Raw genomic sequence first — 21801 nt, 5'->3', positions numbered from 1 at the left:
GCTCCTTGAAACCCTTATTTATTTATATGTATTTTAGCAGACAACACCTTTGAAAACATGCCAGTTACAAATATTTAAAACTGCTTTGTTCATCTAAGATGTCACCTTTCATGAAGCAATCTCCAATTCCCATTCGTTATCTAAACCTTCCTGAGTCTGGTATTTTTCACTCAAGCATAAAAACTTCTGCTTGTAACCAGCTGATATTTGACAGACACCACACACAATATTCTGACATTTTTCCCCAGTCAAAGAAAATTCAGTCTCCACAATAACTAAAGATAGTCCATAGTGAATTTTGTTTATTGCTTAGAAATTAAATTCTGTCTAATTTCTAACTAATAATGACTATGAACCAGTAAAATTGAAGAAAAAAATCTCACAGGTTGTGCAAGATTGCATCTGCTTCTTTGGTTAAATTTAGGTATTCCTTGACTTGTCAAGTTTCACACAATGAAACTGAGGTATGACTTGGTTCCTAATTCCTGCAGTTAAGACTATATACATTTATATTTTGTGACACCTCTGCTTTTCTGTTATCCTATGATCCCAAATAGATCACTATTATCAATGTACACTAGTATTTATAACCTATAAATTTAAAGAGCAAAAAAAAGAGGCCAAAAGAGGGCTACAGGAGAGAAAATGCCTTTGTTAGGGAAACACAATACCACATGGAGCCAGGACTATAAAATATAGACACAGTAGTCTTGGTGTCCAAGAAAATGGGAAAAGATTAATTAAAATCTCATTCCAGCCTAGCTTCCTGTTATTTTGCTGAGCCCCTTTATAGGGTACCAGCCCATGAAGCTATTCGATCTTAGAAAACTACTGCTGTCTTCACAATCAAGATGATGTATTAGTGAAGATATGCAGTGAAATGCATAGTGACTTTTATCTCTGGTTACAGTGATATTGAAGTCCTCTAAATGGGTAGTTAATGTGGATCTCTAGACACTAGCTACCTGAATCATGATTTTAAAAATATAGTTTCTAGCTTTCATCCTCCTATGTCAATCACCAACATGGAGTTCGAGGTATTGCTGAGCCCTCTGTCCTCCACAGGAAATGCGTAAAGGTGTTCAACTGAAAACATTTCCTGAAGAGACCCAAAGAACAGCTTCCTGCTACTCCCCTGAGCTTTTCTTCCTTATAGATGAGACACTGACAGGTGTCAAGTCTGGATTTTTCAGCAGCATAAGCACGGCTGAATCCTAACCTCTGATGAAGAACTATAAATTATGTTTATTATCATGAGCAATAATTGCCTTAAGGAATTAGTATTGAAGCTCGTCAATTAATTCAGATTTTTAAGAAGCTTTTGACAAAGGCTTTTTTAAAACAGCTATATGTAGATGGAGGAAGAAGAAAAGTCCTTTCATGGGTTACTAACTGGTCAAAGAACAATCAATAAACATTACGAATAAATGGTAGATTTTTCACAAAGAAGGAAGGCACCAGCAGAGTCTCTCAAGTATCTATGTTAAGACACAAGATATTAAACACATTCTTAAATGATCTGGCTAAGCAGTAAGTAATGATGCAAAAAGTCTCAAAATGGCACAGAATTGATTAGAAGAGTCATCACTGGAAGTGACAAGGAAAAGCTGCAGAATAGTCTCACAAAACAGAACATCAGCATGACAGAGAGGTAAATAAAATTCACCCTTCATGAATGTGAATTCATACCTATCATAATGGAGAGAAACAAACCATAAGTTTAGAAACAAAATACTGCATTTCAAATGATCATGAAGAAGGTGATCCTGGAAGCAGATCTTATGAAAAGTTCTCTGGAAACAATTTTTCAGTGTTCATAAGTGATCAAAAGAGAAAATAGAATAGCAAGAAATATTAGGAAAATGGTCAAGAATCAAATAAATTGAATAGAAATAAAGTACTGTGATTCTTCAGCAAAGGAACACAATAAAATCAGAAAATCAGTATAACAGGTGACTTGGAATGTTTCCTCATGGGGAATAAACTAAGATTCTTCAGTGTGGAAAATGAATAGTTATGGGGAAAATAGAGAAAAATTTGTAGAAACTGTTAAAGGCAGAGAGAGGGTGAATAGGGAATAACTACTCACTGTTTCCCACAACACAAAGACAAGGTGGAACAAAAATGAAATTACCAGGCAACTGGTTTAGAACAAATAAAAGGCAGTATTTTTCATATTACACATTATTAAATTGCAGTACTCATTGACATAGGATGTTATGAGTGCCAAATGTATAAATAGGTTCAAAAAGCAATGAGATAAAATTAATGGAAGAATTCATTGTGCTGTTGAATTGCCAAGGGAAAGTGATGGGGTAGGCAGGAAAAAGGGAAAAACAGAAGAAGAGATCTTTTCACACCTTTATTACTAATGCTTTAGTTTGCACGATGGCCCCTTGTCGTGGTTTAAACCCAACCACAAACCTCTTTTACTCACTCCCCCCCTTCTTGCCCTCCCCCTGCTTCTGGAGGGACGGAGAGGAGAATCAAAAAGAATGCAACTCCCACGGGTTGAGATAAGAACAGTTTAGTAACTAAGGTATAACACAAATCACTACTGCTACCACCAATAATAATAGTGCTAAAGGAAATAACAAGAGGAAAGAATACAACACCTCAACACCAGCCGACCAATAACTCACCCCACTCCCCCCAGCCAAGCACCGACCGATACCTTCTCCAACCCTCCAGTCCCAACCCTTCCGGGTAACTCCCCGTTACATCCTGGGCATGACGTGCTGTGGTATGGAATACCTCTTTGGTCAGTTTGGGTCAGGTGTCCTGTCTCTGCTCCCTCCCAGCCTCCCCTCCTCCCTGGCAGAGCATGAGGCTCAGAAAGTCCTTGGCCACACCAAACATTCGAGCAGCAACTGAAAACATCGGCGTTATCACCACTGCTCCAAGGCCAAAAGATCAAAACACAGCACTGTACTAGCTCCTAAGAAGGAGAAAAATGACTGCTGCTGCTCAAAACCAGGACACCCCTGAACATAGTGGAGGATTTAGAAAATATTGAAAACTAATAAGCAGTTCAGAAAAGACAATATTACTGAGGTTTCATGCTAACAATAAACCATTTCCTTCCTTTTTTAAGCTGTGTAGCTCTTTTTTATTTTTTTCTGCATGTTTTGTATATGAGTGTACTTCTTCCTTGACTACTATGAGGAATTTAAGTAATACACTCATTATTTTGTGGAATATACTTGGTTTTCATCAGTATTATTAAATAATGTTTCTTGGAAGTCAGGCAGATTACTAGACGTGGATTTTGAGGTCTATCATGCCCTGTAGAAACAATCACTAGCAGTTCAGATAGCACAGATGATAGAGACAATCAATGGATTTTAGATCCTTGACAAGAAAAGACATAGATCAAGTTCATATGGTTACAACATTGACAAATCCATAACTATGAGAACAGAACAAACATGACTGTTTTCTAATAGTTTAATAAGGTTGAGTTGCTAAATGCATTGGGAATAAACAATCTTTCGATAACTGCAAAATCCTATATAGTCTGCAAGTGACTACATGCTTTCTGCCAGTTTGCTTTAGTCAGATTGCTGCACAGCATCATTTTAATCCAGGTGCCAGATAACTGTAAATTTGCCAACAAAGTCAAATCTTTACTTACTGCTGAAAAGAGCCTATAAAATCTGAGGTCCAGATAAATAGGCAGCAGTTGGAGGATGGCAGAAACAGACATGACACTGGGGTTATGTTTCATGGTGATCAGTATCTGAAAGACATCAGCAAGCAGCTAATTGTCTGTAAATGACTGTATTTACCAGTTCATCAGAGTAAATTCTAACCTAATGATATTTAAATCCTGCTACACAGGCAGACCATAAATTAATTCTTTTTAAATTACAGCTTTCTCACAACAGAAGAAAACAAACAAATGAGAAAAATAACTTTTTAATTTGCTCTTTCAAAGCTAAATTCAGCATTTATAGTGTTTACATATTGATGGACTGCTGAGATGGAGATTCATTCAAATGCCAGTGCAGGCAGTACTGTACCTAAACTGAAAAGGACTGATTTAGCTGTAATCTTGTAAGAGGTTTTCACTTCAGCTGTCCATTTCTGCCTTCTCATGAGATAACTGCTAACTTAACATGAAGTGGTAATACCACCCTTAAACATTTTGATCGCATTTGCTTAATTCATTTATTTTTGGTTTTTGTTTTATTTGTGACTTAGAACAGAAGTTCATCTGCAAAAGGGACCAATTCTTTTCTGCAAAGTTTTGAGAGACTAATATAACTATGAAATAGGAAATAATTTGTTTATATGTTATTTCTCATTCTCTGTCTAAAGGTATGAGCACATCTCTTTTCATCATGCTCCAGCCTTGAACCTTCCCCATCGTTCTAAAATAAGCTAGTTTTTCAGTCTAATATTTCAATCCTGCTGTGTCTTCTATACCTTCAGAGGCACACAAATGAGCTGGTTAATCCTTTAAATACCATGGAAGTGTTTCTGCTTGTTCATTTGCTATGCTTTATTGTCTTTGCTGTGTGATACTTGCTTATTCAAACTCTTTGCAATCATATTTGTTTCCCAACCCCTGAGCAAAAGGGTAATGCAATCACCTTTCTCCGCATTCTTTTCCTGTTAGGTTATTAGCACTGAGGAGTTTACAATCACAACCTGTTGGAAACACATCTTGCTAGAATTTATGAGACATGAAGCACCTCACTGCCAAGGAGTTCTACGCTGTACATTTTGATAAGCTGCTAATAAATGCATTTTGATAAGCTGCTAATAAATGCATTTTGATAAGTGTAACCATACATTCTGAGTAGCAAGATACAGCTTCATGTTGATGTCTTTCAAGTGCTGATACCTCATCCAGAACATCTTCCTTCTAAACAAGGTATTTGTTTAGGCACAACTGGATTAGACAAGCCACAACAGTTCTCTGATGGCATCATACATTGAATAGCATAAACTCTGAGATATGGGGTTGGGTCCAATGGAATTATATACTTCTGATGATGCCTTTTATCTGTTTCCTGTGAGATATTATAGCCATATTCAGAATGGTCATCCAGTGCTGACAATTTTGATGCCCTGAGTGAAGAGAAGGACTAAAAGTATGTTTAAAGCTGTTAGTGAATTTAGCTGTTTGCTTCACTCCTTCTCTAAAGGACCACCATGGACACCTGAGGGGCCTCAAGAAATAAAGGGCAATTTAAGTGTCAGCAGGAAACCCTATAAGATTTTCCAAATTATGAGAAGATGGCTTGATCCTTCCTGGGGATCAAGACATTGTTTCTGGATCTGTAAATGGCTTTTCTGAATAGTGCACAAGTGTCTCCTAATGTCTAAGGCTACTTGCTACAGCGGAAACCAAGGAAAATTAGTTTTAGTATCCATAGGGGGTCTACAGGTAGCCCAGGTGAGCAGTACTGTTGGTTCTCTTGTATGGGTATGTATGGGTATCTAAATGTATATGCTTTGGCTTCAAACTGGTTTCCATTTTATAGGCACACAACCAGGAAGGAATGATAACTCCCTCCTTGCAGAAGGATATCCAGCAGACACAAACATATTGCCAGCTATCTCATGGTATGCACATTTTGCAAAACTTTGCTTTTTTGGTGACTCACTGACGATAATATTTCTTGCCTGGGCACTTGTCTTTACTTGCAGTGCCATGTTTTGAAACACTACTAGACACATGCATACAGTCTTCTCTTGTCCTGAGCAAATAGGTGTTCTCATATCCTCGCTCAAAGCAGACCAATTGCTCCCCTTGCTGTGCTAGGTTTTTTGTTATTCCAGAATACCAAGGAGAAAGACACTCCTGAGCTCAAAGCATAGCATTGTGAGAAAAGAAACCAATGCTCCAAGACCTAACACAGGCTCAAGTAAAGAATTGCTAACAGCCACTCATTCTTCCATAGCATGTGATACATGGGAATGTCACTGTGCCCATTTGAAACTTTTGCATCTGATCACAATCCTTATAGCACAACTATCTGTTAACATTAATTTTTCTCTAGAAACTCAAAAATTACATGGAATGAGGACAGACCAACAGAGATGTTGATGAAGTTAGCAGGTCAGTCAGTCTGGACTGCACAATTTCCACACTCAGTGTCCCACCAAGCTCAGCAGTGATTCAGTGGCTGGGCACACATCAGTACTTATATGCTTGAAACAGAAATATCAACACCTGCAAAACTCCTTCCAGTGCAGTATTTATTGTCTTACTTGAGCACAGGTTAAAGGAAGGTTAGAAGCAGTGGCTACACCAGGCAGAGTCAGCTTCCAGTGCAGCTGTCTCCTGGGGCAGCAGCTGAGCTATGAAGCAGAAAAGCAGATAGAAAAGTGCTGGCAGATATGGCAGATTTGTGGAAAGTAAAGGGAAGGTTAGACCAAGACAACCCAAAAGATCACGTAAAATACACAAGAAAAACTGGCACAAAAGCATAATATATGATTTCTCCAGTGCAGGCTGTGATCATTTATGACCTGACCTTGCAAGTACATGTTGAACTGGTCCTAATCTACTCTACCAGGTAATCTGGCTCTGCACAGATATGGCATAACTGCTTTTACCATTAGACTTCATAAGTAAGTCTATAATCAAATAAATCCTATGTTCTCAAACCTGCAATTTTATAAATTCATATTAAAATCCTACCAGATACAAAATAAAGTGTTCTAATAGAACACTCTAGATTCATTTTTGTTGAGACTTTTACCTATTGAAAAATACAACATGAGAAATAGCTTGTGCTTTTATATCTCTTTAAAAGCACCAATTTAAGAGCTTTTGCAAGGATGAACAGTGTGGATATATATACACATAAATAAATACATTTTACTATATGGTTTCTGATGTTCTGGGAATTCCAATATCCTATAATCATGAATTATACGCAGTACTAACAATAGAAAACAGGCCTGTAAAGGAACTCAGAAGGTTATTCACTCTGTCTCTCAGCTGCAGTGCGGGATCAACTTGGCCACGCTTGACAAAGTTTGTCTATTCTGTCCTTAAAAGCTTTCAGTAATGCATATGCCTCGGTCCCCATAAAAAAAAAATTGTTTCAGTACTAAGGCTGGAATTAAACATTAAACATTCAACTTAAAAATCTTCGAGACAGAGTGCAGTCTTTTTTTCCCCTTTCATTTACATTTTGTTATAACAAAGTTCAGTACATTGTTTGGTGACTGATTTGAGGGTTTGGGACACTGAACAACATTTCTTCTCAAAACCAATAGCACTGAATAAAAAAAGAACTTGTGTGGTATTGCTTACAAGATTCGTATGGGCTGAATTACATGCAGAAAAGTTTTGTGTGCAAAAACACTACAAGAAGGACTTGGAGGTACTGGTGAATGAAAGGCTGGACGTGAGCCAGCTATGTGTGCTCACAGCCCTGAAAGCCAGCTGTAATGCTGACTAAATTATTTCTTAATAAAACAATAATCATTGTTATCTCTTCTATTAGATATGTTTTAGAAAGCAGAGCAAGTTCTGATGGAATTTGAAGGATCTCAAATTTTTATGTGGAGTTAGGCATATCTGGAGCAAGGTTTTCAGATCAGATCCTTTTATAGTCTTAGCAGCTGCTTTGGGTAGGGTTTGGATCCTACTACAGCAAAGGTGGAAGCCAAGCACTGAGCTGCTGAAACTGGGGCAGCGTAGAAACAAAAACTCTGAGCACAAATTAAACAGTCAGGATGACTTTCTGAAATTAAGCACTTAGAGCCATCACATGAAGGTTTTTGATGTATGACTGAACTAAGTGCAAGATTAAGCAACCTAAATTCAAGTGTTACAGGTATCTAAGCTGTGGAACTGTTTTATTTGCAGTAAGGTCTTAGCCTTAGTGACTGTTCTAAGGTGAACTGAACTGCTTTCAGACTCCAACTGTGTTGCTTAGATTTCCATCAGCTATAATGGGGCCATAGGCATGTCTGTATATTTCTAAATATAAAAATCTAAACTTAAGAGTCTTAATGTCTAGCCAAGTATCACTGTCATTCATTGCCCTAGATGCCATCAGTCTTTTTTTGTATGTGTCTCTGAATCCCATTTCTCCAACAGTTTTTTATAAACACCCCTCTATTCTTATAGTGACCAATTTGTAATTGCTCAAATAACAGCATTAAAAATTGTTAATTCCCTCTTAAATTACACATTTCTTAAAGTTTCATTTTGTGTAGTACAACTATTTCACACAGTTAAAAACTGGCATATTTGCATCTATTCTAGATGTTTGGTGGCATTTATGCTTAGCATAACAGGGTACCATACTCTGGGTTAAAGTTCCATGAAAGTTTAACAATGGACAGACTACATGACGTGAAAATCAGTATATCTGAAGCAATTATTTACTTTTTAGATCCCACAAATATTCCATTATTCATAGATAACATGCCATGGTAAAATATTCATGTATTTCCGATCCAATCAGATTGCAATTTGCTTTTTACAGTGAGAGTGTACTATTGTTTTTAGAAGTTCAGACAGTATCTGAAATCTCTTGTTTAGTCACATAGCAACATTCGTATGTAATGCTAAAGTATATTTCCCCCAAATTTTGCTGTTGATAGTTTCAGTGCTGAATAAAATACTCCAGGTTTCCAAAGAATGAGGTTAAATCAGCCCTTTTTTCACTCTGTTCTTGCTTGTAAGCTCACTATAACTTTACAGTTGTTAAAGTACAAGTAGAAATTGAGATCTTTAGGGCTTTATTAGCAATTCTTTGCTGACTGTTCAGACTTGTGCATTCCCTTACCTTTCATTTCTGTTTTTCTTTCTGTGTGGTGCTCATGGTATAGTCCAGAATCTCATATAATTCAGCATGAAAACAAATTTTACTCATCTTAAACATCACTAAGGTGTTGAATTTTGAAGGAAGTTCTGATTATTCTTCCTGCTGTTACATACAAATACCCTTTGAAACTATTTTGTGTTTATGTTTGCCCTGATTTGGGTCACTTTAGAGAGCTCCAGGAAGAAACATCTGATTTGCTCTCTTGCAGTGGTTATGGTATGAAGCCAAGGAAAGAATGATGCATACACAGTTCAGAAGGAGCAGTTCCATAGGAACCTGTTTCCAAACAGGCACTGTTTCTCTGTTCCCTTAACTGGAACTGGAACTTGTGGAGTTTTACAAAGGGCTTCCACCCTCTGTAGCCTTCCACCCACACACCTTTGACAGAGCTGAACATGAATGGGGCTCTGAGCAATCTGACTCAGTTAAAGATGTCCCTGCTCATTGCAGGAGTTTGGACCAGATGACCTTTAAATGTCTCTTTCAATCCAAACCATTCTATGATTCTATGTTCTATGCCTTCTTTGCTGATTATAGGACTACAGTTTTGGATACTTCTGCACGTTTTTAGTAATGTTTTATTTCTTTTGGTTTACATTCAAAAGGCATATGTCTAAATACAAGGGAAATGAGCTCTGATGGTGATGTGGATAGCCTTCTGCTAGCCCACATAAATCCTGACCATGGAGTAGTGCACAGACAAATTTTAAAGTCCCATCATTTATTTTCATGTCGGTAAGAAGAGGTATGATGTAAAAAACATCTATGGAAAATGTAAGATGAGTGGCAGAACATGAAACTCCTTTCTGGCTTGCAGTAACAGATGGGGGATATCCTGTTACTATTCAGTTCTGCCAAAAGTCACTACATAAATTTTACTTGGAATAGGTTTCTTTACCCTAAAGGCTGAAGTGATTGTTTCTCTTTTTTGCTACATCAGTATCTGTTAATGTTTAATACCGGCCTACTGTGAGTTTTGAAATCTGTGATTTTTTTTAAAAAATTGTAGATTTTATCCTCTGCGTATATAAACCAATTTTAGTGGCCTCTTCTATTCTACCCAATATAAAAATTGAAAGTCTTACTTTCTGAAGTTGTTGCAAAATATAAAATATACTGAAACAGCCTGTTTCAGTCTAAGCCCGACTCTCCCACATCCCAGTTTAAAACTACTTTGTTTTCTTTTCTCCCTATACCAATGAATACGTTATAGAAATGAAACTCTTTTGGTGTGTTTTTTTCTTTCCTTTATATTCTGTTGATTAAGGTGATCTCACACAAAAGCAGAAGACTGCTCCAGATCCTGGCATATTAAAATGAAAATTTGAATATAAGTTTTATCTTCCCACATGTGTGTCCCAACTATTGCTTTTTTTGGAAAGAATGTGTCTATCAATGACCACACAGACTGTAAAAGTCTTTATAATTCATTGGAAATGGTATAACAGCACTCCCCTAAGAGAAAATAGGATAGCTGGGAAGATGTCTGTTTTGGCAATCCTGTCAGGAGATAATTTTCAATGTAGGTCCGCAAGCAATGAAGTGGCATCCACTGTAAAGTGATAAAGCATCCCAGGTGCAGAAATTCACACAGTACACGATCTGCAAAATTGGCACTACCTGAGTGAAAGACTATTGCATTAAGCATTATTTGGTATTAGGTTTCTGCCTCAGAGAATGAAGAGAACTGTTCTCTCCCAACCTTGCAGGGATTGTGGGGAAATAAATGCCTTAAATATTGCAAGGTTCTCACACCAACAGGTAAATAATCTTTCACATAGCTTTCTAGGATTATACGCTGTGTTCAGGACCTATGAGAAAACAATTAGTCTAAACAGATGGACAATGCAAAACAGTGGAGTGGAAAATTTACAGATGGCACAGAAATATTCTGAGGAATGAAGCCAGCATTTTCAAGTATAAATCTTCAGAAGCCATGCATATAGTGAAAGAAGCATCTTGTCTGAAAGAAGTTTCTCAGAAGTGTTGGCTCCAGCAGCACAGACTGCCCTTGTTATTTATTTAATATTATAGGATTTAAGTGAGCATTCAAGCTTGAAAATGATCATCTGTTGTTCACTACAATACTCCAAACCAAGAGTGAGGCAGGTAAAGCTCATGCCATGAAATATTCACACATGCTCATAGAGCCAGACTTCAGGTATCACAATAACTTTTCCATATCTAAGCAGGCATTAACCACCAAGCACTTGTTACACATGGACATCAAATAATGGCTTTGGACAAAAAAATTGTCCCAGGAAAATGGTAAATGTGAAAATAAATAAAAGCGTTGCAGGAAAATTCTCTTTCTCTTCCATTTTCCTCTTCTTTCCCTCTATCTTTTTGTTTTGCTCATTCTGGTTATTTCTCATTTAACCTCCTTCAGAAACTGTATTCCCAAACAAGCCTCCTACTCCCTTAATCCTCACTCAGTAACTCTTACAGTGGTATAAACCAGGTTTTGAAATCAGTGTACTGAAATCTTCCTGTGACTGACAAGTCAATAAGTCAATAGATCAACTGTATTTAGACTGTTTAAGGCAGTATTTCCTATCTCTGACTGACAGAAAGAGTTCAGGATGGATGATTTCAACCTCTTTCATTTTTATTTCTCGTAATCCAGCCCAGATTCTTGTTTGTTTTTTCCTTCACACCTTGTAAGATTAAAATTTCTCATTTCTCTTCCTTTCCTCTTCCTGTCCTCTTTCCCCAGTGTCTTCCCAATCATACCTCTTAGCTCTGCTGGGGTTTTGGGGTTTTTTCTGCTTTAAGAAAAGGATCAAACTAACTTACCCTGTTTCTTCACTGTTTTTATGTATGTTTAAGAAATAAAGCTCTCTGATTATATAAGGAAGGACTTTTTAGTTGAATACAGTCACACATTTTCAGAAATCAATGACAAAGAATGATGCAGTATTTCACTATCTCAGTTTATGTAGTTCACAAAACAGTATTATGCACTTCAGAATATGTATCAGAGCATGTGTTATATGTATGTTATCCATGCACATATGTGCATGTGTGTAAGAATATGTGTGAGACAGAAGGGGAGCTAGAGCTTCTTATCCTTGTATGTACCTTCAGAAAAAGAAGCTAGCTCCACACAACTCTCCTTAGAGTTCATAGAAGCCTTGACAGAAGCCTGCAATGCCTATAATGCCTGTAATGCCTATAATGCCAAGGATTTCACAATATGCCTAATATTTTTATAATTTCCTGAAATGACTGATTTCACAGGAATGTAATATATTTTCTGTGCACTGTTCTTATTATTAAAGTAACACAATTTTAAAATAATGTTTGCATGACACTTGAACTAATAAAGTTATTAGCAAGCAAAAGAGACTTTTTCTATGAGAAACTAGTAAATCACAATTTAAAAAAAGGATATAGGAGAAGTAAAATGGCTGCTTCTATGACGAAAAGCCAATGTACATGCATGAAAGATTTGACTTAGCTCTATGTGTGTATAAAGTGTGACACGACATTTGATACTTTAATTTCCAGATTTGTCAGAAAATAAAGGCAACATAAACAGAACAAGAGTCATCCTGGTCTTGCTAAGACACTGTTGCGTTTGCTACTGCAGAAGTAAGGCAAAAGTCAGAGTCCTGACTATAATTCTTCATCAAAATGGAATTTCTGGACAATGGTATTTGCCTAGAGAGACAAGACACTCATGGATACTTAACTTCTTACTTTAGTTTGAAAAAGGAAAAAAGAGGAAAAATATGCTTAATTTAACATAATTCGTACTTTTTTCTCAAGTACAAATGCATGACTGTTCTGTCCTTTTTATTGATATACACTTTAAGTATTATCTTCTTATCTGTCTTACAGTTGAAAATAGAATAGAAGCTGTCCTAACAGTATTCACTCCATCTAGCTTCATTAAAATCAGTTCACTCCTCTCATTTGCTCCAGTTTTAAAGTCATGTAATTATACTCCTAGTTTGCACAAAGTGCAAGAGGTCTCTGATGTTTTGGCATGGGATTGTTCTTTTATGAACGTCAGTGGATTTCATTCTGAAAGATATATATGCACTTCTCATTGTGCTTTACCTGAGGGATTAATCTGGTCTTGGAAAATAAAAAATATTTTATGCAAATTAAGTTGCTTATCTGGAATTACTGAGTGTCAGGATGCAGATAACTGAAGGTAAGTTGGAGAACAAGCTGGGCTTTCTCCTAAAAAAGTGCCAGAGTGTGTCTGGAAAAGCAATTGAACCTAGAAATACTTCTAAATACTTGATAAGGAAAAAAGAAAAACCCAACCATAATTCATTGTCTCATTTTTAGCTGTTCAATATTCAGTATATTTCTATCAGGCAACATGTGTTTCTTAACCAAATAATTATTTTAAATATTTTTGACTTTATTTTTATTATTTGATATCACTTTTGCACTAATGTTATTTCTTTTACAAAAATTAAATTATTTTGGACTTGTATTGGTGTAATTTTGAGCAGAACGAGGTCCTTAGAATTACCAGAAGGGCAGGTGGCTGAGATAACCATAGCCAGTCCTTTCCAGGAGAGGAAGTTGGATCAGTTATTTTAAACTTGCCTAACAATTGTTGTTTTAGCTGATGTTTTCCATACTGGAAATCTGGCTGAGCCTGGAAACATTTAGAAAACATTATCAGTAACACTTTGGTTATTTGTGAGAGGGGAATAAGGAAAAGCTTGATGATTTCTACATATTAAGGGGAAAAAAAAAACCAAACCCAAAAAAAAGTCCAGCATCATGTCTTAGGAATTTATCTCCATCTCAGCCTCCCTCACCTTTCCCTCCTCCATACTTTGTACCACAGCTCTGAGCAAGATACGAACGTTCCAAGGACTCATCCGTCACTGTCCCTCTGAACTACCATCTTAAATGGCCATAACTGTAAAGCTTTAAAGTGCCACTCACACATAGACATAGGGACCTGTAAGAGACAATAAATTAGAAATTCTGTACTTACTGCACACATCAAAGCTTTACAAGGCTTGTAGTGATGAGTAGGCTGGTTTTGCACTATCTCCATAAAGTAAATGACTGAGCTCATCCACATAGTTTTGAAAATCTTCGCTTTCCTGGCTGTCCCCAGCTGCTCTGCCTCAGAGAGGTTCTTCTAAAAGTGAAAACTGCAACCACATAGCCTGATTTTTTTAAGTGTTAAGGACTCAGACTGTAAAAGTTGTCAGAAGGATCTCTCCTCTAGACATACAAATTGCTAAAAATACTACTTTATTTGAAAAGTGAGGCCTTTTCAGTCAGACACATGAAAATAATGGATTCCTTTGACCTTAGCCTCTCCATACTTCGGTTTCCTACAGTCAAATAGGGATAAAATAATTCCATTATTTCACATGGGCATTGAGATAATAAATCAATGAATTTTTGTGGTGATTCCAGATGCAAGAGATACATTTCATAGAAAAGTCTGTGAGAAAGGTAATGATTCAGAGAAGACTCTAAATACTGTGCACTGTCAGCTGTAATGAATTAGGCAATATTTTAAATATGTTTTTCTATATCACAATACATAGGCAGTTGGATGCCAAATTAAGACTGCAGAGATATTTTTCATTTTGGCACTTACAAACATTTTATTGCTTGGTTTCTCATCCTACTCACATTTTTATGTTTGTGCATACATCTATGGTCTTTAAAACAATGAATTCTGCAGCACCAGCACTTGAAGTCTGCAGCTAACGGCAAATTCTAAGGCCTATGAATAGAAAAGGACTTACTTCGATCTGCCAAAATAATTGTTATTAAATACTACTGACTTTAGTTTGCTTCTACAGTCTGTTTTCTCCCTGTATGCCCTGCCTTGCATTTTTGTAATCTCATGAAAGTTGAAAAGTCACTTCAGTGACACTGTCCCTCATTGCTTTACAACATTCTCACTGCTCTGCAGTTCTGTAGCACAGAGCTGTTTATGAACATTTTAATCTTTCAGTTGCCGATCATAATAAAAAATAAATTACCACTACACTATTCAAGAAAGGATTCACTCCCAGAATTTTGCCTACAGATTATGAAATCAGATAAATGAATTGCAGAATAGTTTACTATTTCTTGCCTTGTTTCACCTCCATTTTTACATTGTACAGACAAGTTTGTTTTAGCATCACTCAACTTTAAGGAAGGTTCAAAATTTCAGTCTATGCTACATGTCAATGCATTTAATGGCATTTTTAAATGTTGATAGTTAAAATCAGGCTATATAAATATGTCCTTGATGTTCTAGAGATATGAAGGGGGTTAGCAGGAATATATTTTCTACTTTGTTTTGTCACTGGCTTACTTTTACAGGTGTGGCTCTCAATTAATAAAGAAATAGATTTATTTATTAAGAAAGTGCCACATTTACATAAATAATGTCCAAAGAAAGTCACAGTTTGACATTTTAACTAGAATTTGAACAAAGTGGAAATTGTAGTATTCAATAGCCTAGATAGAAAAGACAACATACCTATCTATTTACATCAATACCATGGTTAAATCCAAGATGGAAAACCACCAAAAGTAACAGATGCTGTGGCAAATTTTGCACATCATCAGAAACAAGATACGAACTGTTGTTTTATTTGTATACTGTTCCAGCAGTCAGACTTCTAGAAACACTCATAGCCAAAAAGACTTAGTCTGGACACTGTGACAGCCAAGTAGGTCACCAAGAAAACAGCCTAACTAATGTAAAACAGAAATAATCCTGAAGATAACTAAACAAAAAAGCTCAGGGATCTAGCTGAAGCAATCATCTAAATCATAATGAAAAGAAAAAGAAAATAAACAGGTTATACGGAACAATTTCTCTAAGAGAGGTCACTATAAATCCAGTTCAACAAAGATTAATATAGCAACAGGAGAAATTTGCAAATTTCAATTTTACAAAGTAAAAGTCCTTTATCTCAGTGACAAACTAGAGACAAACTAAAAGCATGCAGGAGAAAATCATACAAAAGTATTAACTGTGACCTTTGGTGTAATATATCAAAGTTAAGTCTAGAATATCATCCAGTAAGTATAAAGATTACACATTTAAAGAGAACATAAAACTTTTGATGAATCCTGAGATCAGGATAATTTGGTGTACCACAGACAATATCTGTGTTAGAAGTATCATGAAATCACAGTCAGAAACAAAATCCCCTATCCAAAAAAACATAACAAAATTATGATCCCTGTTCTAAGCCAGGAAGTATAAGCATGATATAGCCTGAGCTTGCTTTATTCACTGGAGCTTTTACAAGACAAAAATGATGGGGCTTTCTAAATAAATTTGCTGTGCTGCTGTGAGTTTATCCGTAATGAAAGTCCTACAAATTATGGGTGTTAGGATAGCATTCAGATACATGTGTAGGCTTTAATTAGACATAGCAAGCTGTTAGGGACCAAAAACAATATCACATAGAACAACAGCTTTTGAACATTACAGCCTAAGCTTAATAAAAACTACAATTCAGTTAACTGTGGACGCATTGCAGTTCCCATGTTGTAGCAATAATAGCAATATGTTTTAAACTTTCTTACACAATACAAATTTGCATTAGTCAGAAAACCGTTCGCATTCAACATTCCAAAAACTGTTCCTCCTGTACATTTTCCTGTTCAATAAGATAACAATTACAATTCCTTCAAGTAATTGTAATCATGTTTGCAACTCCAAACATCTGCCAGTTTTGTAAAAAAAACTAAATAGATGGGGTAGACATAAAGAATTCAGAGAGATCAAGCTCTAAACCCAAGGTTTAGATCTGCTAAGGATCTGACTTCTTAAAATCAGTGATTCAGTCATAAAAGCAAGGATATTCAAAGACCACTGGAAAAATTGAAGGAGTAGGCTCTTTTTGAACAGTCTGAAAATCTGAGGTATGATCATTGAGCAGAGCAGCATTTATTTTTCTATCATGCACTAATGATTTAGCCAATCAGATTAGAAGAGAGTAACAGAAGAAAACCCAAGAGTTTTAGTAACAGCACACATCTCGTATGACTTTGATTATTTATTTAAACATAGCAACAAACTAACAACAAGGTACATAAGTGAGAATGATTGCAAAGAACACTGGAACAACTCAGCTCACGAGGCAATGTATACCTGTATGATATGCTTCTAAACCAAACTTTAGAAACAGATTCCCTAAGAGATTCCTGCCCCATTCTCTTCTTCTTTAATAATCATTGTCTCTTTGCAGCTCACTGACTGAAATTCTAAGGTCCTGTCTCAGTAAGCTCTGACCTCAAGAGGAAATCTCGACAAGATTATCTGCACAAAGTCTCCTTTGATTCTTCAAAATTAATTCAGAGACCTAGCATGCATATTCTACTCATTCAGTTACTCAAAAATTTATTAAAATTGTGCTGGTTTTAAAATATGTCAGTATTTGCTTTTCCCTCAGCATATAAATGATTCTTCCTCAGCCTTATTGAGAGGCATGAAGACCTTACATAGTAGTAAGGAAGACGAATACAACACATGTGCAAGCACTGGTATGTGAAAGCTGACTTGGGCAACAAGTTCATAAGCTGTCAGCACTTCAATTCAATTCCCCTAAGGGCAAGTAGGAAGATTTGCATTTGATTGTAGATACTGGGTCCAAAAAGCAGGTATATTTGGATTATAGTTTTTTCCAGCAACTATCAAAGCTTTAAGAGGTCTTTACTACAGATTGCTGACCTACATTTTCATTTAAGTATGTAAACAGCATAAATATATGAAAAAAATGCTGATATGTTAGAATACTTTCTGCATTTGTAGTTTCAGGATATTAAGTAATAGATCATATTTCCCTTTACCAAAGAAGATGGTTAGTTACTGTTGTGGTTTAAGCCCAGCCTGTAACGGAGGCATTTTTACACACATTGTTTCTTGTAGTACAACCAGAGTGATTAAAAAATCTCAATAAGAAAGTCAGCTAATTAATCTAGTCTTTTCCCCTACTCATGAAATAGCAACAACTAAAAATATTTTTAAATATGTATTGAAGTAAAACCAGTTCTCTGTAAATATCAGTATTTGTTAATTTGTATAATTTACTTGCAGTTATCAGTTATCAGCTATCAGCAATATCATTGGGTTTGTTTTGTCATTATATGAGTGTACAAGTTTACTTAATTATCATCTATTTCAAAAAGGATGTTTACCCACTTTAACTTCATTTTGCTTAATTTCATTAACTTCAATACTTTTCTATTCTATTATTTCTTTTAACAAGCTGGACAGCTTAATTGAATATCTCTCTTCGCCTTTCTCATCTCAGCTCTCCAAATCACTAGACAGTGACAAAAGGCAATTAGCAATTATTAACTGGGACTTGTCTCTACTTGTTTTACACTTTTAAAGTGTTGCATTTTTCTTAAAAAAATGTCCTTTTGAAGAAATTCTTAACTATATTTTCCTTGTCTTATCAATGGAAGTGTTAAAACCAGTAACAGCTCTGGTGCTGACTCATTCCCTATTGCCTCCAAAGACACTAACTGAACTAACATGAACAGTACATTTAAAAGATATTTTACCCATGAACACAGCAGTAATGCACTGCTTTTAATTCCAAAAGCTTGTAAATCAAAATTGCAAACTCCTTTTCCATAATTTTAAAACAGGACTCAAACACGTCCTACTGTTATTTTGTTGCTATGTTCAAATAAGAGGCAAGTATCTTGCCAAATTTGAAGAAGAGCTTTGCTGATTAAAAAAAAAAAAAACAACACCAAAACCAAAAACTAACCTTTTTCTTTAGAAAATCTAAAAATTTATAATTTTAATATATAGTTCTGTAACATCTATGTGGTAAAAGGGGGTGATGCACTGGGTTGCAAGTTTCTCTTCCAGTAATAGAATATAATAGCTTGGTATTTGCTCAAATTTACACTAATTTGCTCCTATCTGGTATTTCTACAATATTTTATTCCTGTGCATCCAAAGCAAGTGTTTTCTTCTCTTCTTAGAATTCAGCAGTTGCTAAGGAATAATTCCAAGCCAAATTGCTCCAAACCAAACACCAGAACTCTCAATGGCAAATGAGCTAGAAAAGAATTTTCTTCTAGAAAGTTTTGGAATGATATGTCCTTTACAAAGACTATGTAAGACTGGAAATTTGGGGTTCCCTGCTCTCTTGTGCAGTCTTCTTTTACCTGTAACAAAAGAAAGGGGAAACTGAAAAATAATATACAAGATGCTCATTTGCAGGCACATGCAGACCTGCTAGAACTGTACTGCATTTTCTACCACTGCAGTCTTTGGAGCACATATTTTTTGCCTTAACACATCTACCTGTCCCACGCACATCCTACTTTCTCCTCAAATTAACTCAGTATTGTAACAATTATCTTTTGGCCTTCTCTGTTAAACTGCTTGTATTTTATGGTGAACAGCCTATGCTATTGACTAACTTCATATAGCAAAAATTAAAGGACAAAAAACTTTACTAAGCTTTGCTTTACTCAAGAAAATGGCTTTTTAACATAACTTGGTTTATTTTTTTATTTAAGAAGAGATAAATCACATGAAGCTGGGTCTTGTCTGGAAGATTTCAGTCCCCCAAATACCAGTAGTATTCCAAACATCAGAATAGGGCTTTGTAGAGGCCATCCCAATTTAGCTTAAGTATTGCTCTCCTGACACTGTCATTATATGAACACAAAGCTCTTCCTATTCTCATCTCCCACTTGCAGTTTATAAATAGCTGCACTGCTCAGTGCAAAAACAGGTTGCAAACAAGATGGAAAAAAAACAGCAGTGGGAAAGACTCTACCTTTTTGCTGGGGGCTAATTATTGTTTGCACTGCTGTAAAAACTAGAGTCAAAGCACTTGAGTACCCTGTGTGCTTTAGAAATGATCTATGTCCTTTGAATCTTCCTTAGGATTTTGCGGACATGATTCATAAAACAACATCAAAGCAGAGTCCAGTAATGATAGGTTGATCAAAAGAATAGTTGAGATTAAAAATAATTTTCCTTGTTTTTTCCACACTACCATTTCTTCACTTTTCTTCAGGCAACTTTTCTGCCTGGCACTGACATGGGAAGAGAAATTTTGGTGGTATGAGGGCAAAGGAGCACATAATGTCACTATGGCGATTAGAAGGTCCTTACCGCATTCAATGGCAGCAGCAGTACATAGGGGACCTACCAGTGAGAGCTGTTGGCTCACAGCCCATGAGATCTGGCTTGCCTGGAAAAAGACATGATCAAATTACTTTGTCTGGACAAAGAACAATTTGTATAGGAAGAAAGTATCTTAAAAGTCTCAATAGGAATTGGGATATTGTTAGATAAGTTTCCCCTTTCAAGGGAATTGCCCCACACATGTACTCTTTACCCTCTTTGACTTATTTTTCGTTAGAGAGATGCTATTAACCTTGCAAAAATGAGGAAAAAATCCAATAACCCTATAGTCAAGACAGTTCTTAGCTCAGAAAGTTCAACATAGTGTCTGTCCGGTGTGCTCCTAAGACTGAACAGAACCTGTCTTCCCAATACAGCTTGCTCCTGTGCCCTCCCTGCCCCTGATACTCTCAGCTGGAAACCCTTTGCCTAAAATCACATTGCATCCTCTATTCAAAGATCTGAAAAGAGACCCAAGAAAAATATTTAAACATTTGGTCCCAGGAGTAGGTTTCAAAACCAAGGATGTGGCATCCATAATGACATATATAGCACAGAGCAGTATGTAAGTGACTTAGAATGAAAACACAAAAATTTGATACCCTGCTGCCCAGACAGTAAAAAAACCCCAAAGACAGTGCCATGTCTGAAATCCATCCTCTCCAGAAATGCTGCATGTAATGCCAGACAACAATAAGGCATTCCTGTCCACTCATGATCCACAGTCATGAATTCTTGCTTGATAGTCAGCTGGGACCAGATTTATTACATTCTTTCTAGAATGCAACAGAATGGTTTCTGCATAACTGCCCTGAGGTTAACATACTGCTTAAGGAAAGGACTGTCGTGGGTTTAAAATTTGTCTTCAATCAGAAACCCAAGGGATTATCTTCTAGAGATTTTTCTAATTGACACACTAGCTGTACACTGTAAATAAGGTTTTAGAAAGACTAACACATTTTAAAAGGAGGCAGAGAGGGAATTAGGAACTTTTGAACCAGTCAGACAACTGCAATTCTCAGAAAAATACTGCAATAAACAGTCAAACAACTTGGAGGTTTTTAAAAGGTAGTCTAAGAGATTTGTAGGGAATCCCTTGAGTTAAACCAACTTAATCTCCTTCTAAACCAGACTATAGGCTTTGTGGATAGGCGAAAAGAAGAAAAGAAGAAAAGATCACAAGTACTAACTTGCAAGAAGTTTTTTGATACTTCCATGAGATTTTATTTCAAGCAAAGAAAAATTTATTGATGAAACTAAAATAAGATGGGTGTAGAAGCACTTGAGAAACTTTAAATACTTTTTTTAAAGAAAATTTAAAATTAATAGTTCATTGTGCAAAGGGAGGGGTGATGGAGTATAAAACTACAGAAATTTTCCTTACAACTGGTACTATTCAATAATGCAAAATCAGTAAATTAGATTATCACATAAAAGAATAATTTATTAAAGTAGTATTTTATATTATGTTTTGGAGCATACATATGCAGATTGAATGACAGAATTAGAATTATCGTGCTTAACAAAATTCTCTTTAGGGGCTAGCAAATGTACAACTGCAAGATGACTGGACAGAAATTCTTTGAAAATGGTCGATGAGAAAACGAACATGAGCCAGATTCAGTGTGCACTCCCAGCCCAGAAAGCCAACCGCATTCCGAGCTGCATCAAAAGGAGCGTGACCAGTAGGTCCAGGGAGGTGATCATGCCGCTCTACTCTGCTCTTGTGAGACCTCACCTGGAGTATTGTGTGCAGTTCTGGTGTCCTCAACATAAAAAGGACATGGAACTGTTGGAACAAGTCCAGAGGAGGGCCATGAGGATGATCAGGGGACTGGAGCACCTCCTGTATGAAGACAGGCTGAGGAAGTTGGGGCCGTTCAGCCTGGAGAA

General features: G+C 36.3%; 1 long non-coding RNA gene across 1 annotated transcript in view; it reads left to right on the top strand.

Moving 5' to 3' along the window:
* The window catches only part of LOC136015476 (uncharacterized), a 49991-nt gene that overhangs the window by 17464 nt on the left and 10726 nt on the right, over window positions 1-21801 (top strand). Inside the window, exon 3 of the long non-coding RNA XR_010613226.1 lies at window positions 5493-5574. This is a non-coding gene — a long non-coding RNA (uncharacterized LOC136015476). The remainder of the gene's footprint in view (window positions 1-5492; window positions 5575-21801) is intronic.

This window comes from Lathamus discolor, chromosome 5, assembly GCF_037157495.1.
Source record: "Lathamus discolor isolate bLatDis1 chromosome 5, bLatDis1.hap1, whole genome shotgun sequence".
Lineage (NCBI taxonomy): Eukaryota > Metazoa > Chordata > Aves > Psittaciformes > Psittacidae > Lathamus > Lathamus discolor.
The sequence above is the reverse complement of the archived record's forward strand: the minus strand, read 5'-3'. Positions and strand labels throughout refer to the sequence as shown.